Raw genomic sequence first — 5,519 nt, 5'->3', positions numbered from 1 at the left:
ATCTTCCGCTGTGCATTTGCTCATATTAGAGATATTACTTGGAGTCATTCATGATATATTTCAAAAGATGTTGCATTCTAGTCGTTGAGTTCATCAAGATTATTATTAAGTCAATTATATTTGGATATATTATGAAATGCTTTACATGCCTATCAACTGTCGATGTAACGAAAGTTTGTCTTTTAAAAACGAATGCAATGTTTGTAAAATTTATCATATAGAGGTCAATTACCTCGCGATGTAATCAACTGTTGTGAATCGTTTGTAATCGATATGGACTTCGTCCGGATGGATTAGGACGGGTCTCTACAATTATAGCCGCCGGCTATTTAGCCGGTAACCCAAGATTATAAATAGATGCCGAATTTTCCATTTTTAATATACACTCAAAGTACAAATTTTCAATTCAAGTTTTAGGGTTCAGTTACGAATTATTTACGAATTTTATCATAGTTATGGTTTAGTTTTCAAGTGTAATTTGCTTTTGGATTAAAGATTTCTATTCAAGTTTTGTTTTCGTTCTTGCTTTTAACGTACATTCTTATTTATTTTTTCGCATCTCTTTAATTAGGTTTATGTTTAATTGTATGTATTTAATTTCGTCTCTATGAACTAAACGTTCATAGTGGTTATTTGGACGAAAAAGTCGATTTTGAGATTAACTGTGTGAGAACCGCCAGCAATGGAGTTACATCCGCCAGCTGTGCTCCATAGAGTAGACGGCTATGTGGTCAAAAATTAGCAGTTTCTGGTTTTTTTTTCCAGATCTGTGTAATTAGGTTTCTGTAATTCGTAATTTTTTGTGAAATTAGGTTAAGTCATCCCAATTAATTAAGGTATTATTTTATGTAATTTAATTATTATATATATGGATGGTATGATTTAGTATAAATAAATGGACAATAGTTAATGTTTGTTAGTTAAGTTGGAAGGGACTAGAGATGCAAAGTTAGAATTAAGGACCTCCCATATTAGAGTTTTGGTGGGGAGGGTAGAAAGTGCAAATAAGACAAAGTTATTTTAATAAAAGATGTAAAATGCAGAATTTTTATATCAGTTGAAAAAAAATAAAATCAGTGTGTGTGTGCTTGTGTGTGTCGAACCAAACAAGAGGAAGAAGAGGAAATCTTCAATTGAAGAAATTGAGCACATGCAATTGAAAATTTGTTAAATCTAGTGTACTCTAATCATCCTAACAAGTTTTAATTCTCTAATTTCTTCTCCCTTGTGCACAATTAGGGTTCTTGAATCCTTAGAGACAAGGTATGAACTTCTATGTCTAAGTATTACTAAAATTGGGTGTTTGTGATGAATCTCATGCTTTAAAGTTGTAGTATGTTGAAATGGTGCACACTTGTATGACTAAAAACGAATTTGTTATTGATATTAGAAGTAAGTTTATGTATGAACTTGCTAATTGAGTGCATGTAGTGAATAAGATGAAATTGATGCTAATTTAGCTTAGAATCAAGTCATGCACACTAGGTGTTTAATGAAATGTCTCAATAAAATATTTATGTGATTTAGTTAAAAATTGTAAAGAAGAAAGTTTATATGTGAATTGTTGTTATTGTTGTAAGTAATGAAATTTGGATAAATGATGATTTAGGGTTGCTAGTAGTAGAAATGGGTTTTATCCACATTTGATGTTTAATGAGATACTTGAAAGAATTGCAAGTCATGATTGTAAGAGATGAACTAGAGAATTGTGTAATTAAGGAAATGATGTTGGCATGATAATGGGGTTATATTAGAAAAGATAAGTTAAAATGTTATTTATATAAGTGTTCATGTGAATGTTGGAGTAAAAAGGGGATTAAGTCAATGTGTAAGTGTATAAAAGTGTTGAAAGCTTTTAAAAGTTGTAATTTTATTGAGTTATGATATTAATGAGATTAGCTCATGTATAGGTGCTAATCAAGGCAAAGGAGCTTCAAGTGACCAAGGAACCTCATTTAATTAAGGTGAGTTTATAGGGGGTAAATTGGTCGGGTCAAGAGTGGCTTAGTGTTCTCGGATTGCATCCGTGCAAGAGAGCATCGACTAAGTGCACTAGTTGGATAGCTTAGATAGAATTATTAGGTTCACCTAATAATTGTATCTATGGATGATGATTAGCTTAGGCAAGATTATTAAGCTTACTTAGAAATCTTGTCTATGGTATGACTTAGCTTAGACACCTGGGTGTCTATGTACATACGCATGAATGAAATGTGATTAAAGTAGCTTATGCATAAGAGTATGTCTGTGGTTGTGTTTAGCTTAGACATAATTACTAGGGTTGGCCTAGTAAGTTATGTCTATGGTAAGTGATGGGTCGGATCCGAAAGTAAGTAAGCAACCATTTGGTTGGAAAAACAAAGTAATGTAATGATTATGCCCAACTTTGTATGCTTTATTATTCGCCTATAACTTACTAAGCGTAAAAGCTTACCCCGTGTTGTTTTATGTTTTATAGGAACGAAAGGTCATTGCGAAGATAAGGAACCCATTTGAGGATAGCGGAGCATTGGCATTGTAGTAAGTGGTAGTGCAAGTCCCTATTTTGAATGTAGCTCAAATGATACCGCTTATCAACGCTAAGTCTTTTGTGTTTGATGATTATGTTTCTTTTAAGCTTTGGGACCAAATGATGTATTTGAAATTGTGTAAACACGTTTTTCTTGATTAAAGGATCTTCGCAATGTTTAACGATGTAAGAAATTGGTTTAACTAAGTTTGTTTATGATTTATGTTGTTTAATTGTGTTGGGTAAGGAAGAAATGGTGAAAATGTGATTTTTGTATCAAGTTGCAGAACAGTACCAGCAACCGTGAAAGGTCGCGCCGCGACCCCATATGTCGCGCCGCGACATATCAAAGATTTTGATTACAGAAGGGCTGCTAAGAAGGGATGATTTCTTTTGTAATGTCACGCCGCGACCAAGGCTCGCCACGCCGCGGCATAACACTTGGTATGGGCGAACACTTGTTTTATTAAAAAAAAAAATTATCGTTTAAATGGCATTAAAAGTTGGTATCAGAGCTATGGTTTAAGGGACTTGGATAACCCACTATAAGGATTATCTAGGCTTAAACCATTGTTGTTAAAGGATAAGCGGTTTTAGAACTTGCATGATAGTTAAGGTTGAATGATTGTGCCATGCTCCATAGGATAGAGTTGTTGACGTGACTTGTTGTGTGATACTAAGATCGTGGTTGATTTAAATAAAGATTTTAATACTCATTAACCATGGGTCATAATGGATTAAGTGCGTAATAAGATGGTGTAATGACGACCGGCCATTGCCATTACTTCATTTTAGTACGCATGAACGTCTACTATGGTCATGGTGTAATGAGTTAGGAATTCTTTCGGTTTCTTTGTTATGATAAATTGATGATGCATGTAATTGAACTAATGAGTTGGATGTCTTGTTTCAGAATGGCTATTGTATCCCCAAATAGAGGTAATGATGAGGACGATGAGTACGTCCACACCCCGTTAATGGAGTCTATAGAAGGCTCACACTCTGAATCCGATGAGGTTACTATGGCAAATGATATTTTGGGACAAATAGGACAAGCTTTGATACTATACACCCCAACCCTTCTAGAGAAGATAAAGACATTGATTAATGATCAATTGTACAAGATATAATCCAAGTGGTTCAATTTATTGGTAAGAAACGTCTAAAAATGACAAAAGTACAAGTTGCGGAACGCAAAGTACAAGATATTAAATAGTACGAAAGGACGTTCGAAAATCCGGAACTGGGACCTGAGCCAACTATCAACGCCCGACGCAACGGACCAAAAATTACAAGTCTACTATGCACAAGAATATAATATAATATTTAAATAATTATATAAATTATTTATATATTATATATATTTATTAAATTACGTCGACAAAGCTAGGATCCAAATTATTGTGAGCTGGATTTTGGACCTCCGCACTCGCGGAGCTGTAAGGCATAAAAGCTCCGCACTCGCGGAGCAGCCAAAATCAAAATCTACCTATAAAAGGCACAAGCTTCTGCCGAATCCATTGCACCCCATATCCAATCTCTCCCTCTATATAATTAATATATATATATATATATATATATATATATATATATATATATATATATATATATATATATATATATATATATATATATATATATATAATATTTATATATATAATATAAATTAGTTTAGTTTTATATTAGATTAGTTTAGTTAATGTAACGGTTATTTACGGGTTTTAAAGTCAAAGTTCTGTCTGTGTAAAGCTACGCGATAAATACTCAATGTAAGTTATGTTCTCCTTTTTAAATTAATGTCTCGTAGCTAAGTTATTATTATGCTTATTTAATGCTGAAGTAATCGTGATGTTTGACTAAAAATACTAAAAATGGGTAATTGGGCTTTGTACCATAATTGGGGTTTGGACAAAAGAACGACACTTGTGGAAATTAGACTATGGGCTATTAATGGGCTTTATATTTGTTTAACTAAATGATAGTTTGTTAATTTTAATATAAAGATTTACAATTGGACGTCCCTATAAATAACCATATACACTCGATCGGACACGATGGGCGGGATATTTATATGTACGAATAATCGTTCATTTAACCGGACACGGGAATGGATTAATAGTCTATGGAATTATTAAAACAGGGGTGAAATTATGTACAAGGACACTTGGCATAATTGATAACAAAGTATTAAAACCTTGGATTACACGCAGTCGATATCCTGGTGTAATTATTAAACAAAGTATTAAGACCTTGTTACAGTTTAAGTCCCCAATTAGTTGGAATATTTGACTTCGGGTATAAGGATAATTTAACGAGGACACTCGCACTTTATATTTATGACTGATGAACTGTTATGGACAAAAACCAGACGGACATATTAAATAATCCAGGACAAAGAACAATTAACCCATGGGAATAAATTAAAATCAACACGTCAAACATCATGATTACGGAAGTTTAAATAAGCATAATTCCTTTATTTTCATATTTAATTGCACTTTTAATTATCGTACTTTTTAATTATCGCAATTTTATTTTATCGCACTTTTATTTATCGCAATTTCATTATCGTTATTTACTTTACACTTTAAATTAAGTCTTATTTTTAATATATTTTACATTAGGTTTTAACTGCGACTAAAGTTTTGAAATCGACAAACGGTCATAAAAACGGTAAAACCCCCTTTTATATATTATTATATATAATTATATATATTTTGTACAAATATAATTGTTTAAAAATATAGTGTAAAATAAGTCGTCTCTCTGTGGAACGAACCAGACTTACTAAAAACTATACTACTCTACGATTAGGTACACTGCCTATAGTGTTGTAGCAAGGTTTAGGTATATCCCATCTGTAAATAAATAAATAACTTGTGTAAAATTGTATCGTATTTAATAGTATTTTTCTTATAAAATATAAGCTATTTCATATACACCTCGCATAACATCAAGTTTTTGGCGCCGCTGCTGGGGAATCGGCGAAACGCTATATTTTTTATTTTTA

This window comes from Rutidosis leptorrhynchoides, chromosome 1, assembly GCF_046630445.1.
Source record: "Rutidosis leptorrhynchoides isolate AG116_Rl617_1_P2 chromosome 1, CSIRO_AGI_Rlap_v1, whole genome shotgun sequence".
NCBI classification, from domain to species: domain Eukaryota; kingdom Viridiplantae; phylum Streptophyta; class Magnoliopsida; order Asterales; family Asteraceae; genus Rutidosis; species Rutidosis leptorrhynchoides.
This window is presented reverse-complemented; position numbering follows the sequence as displayed.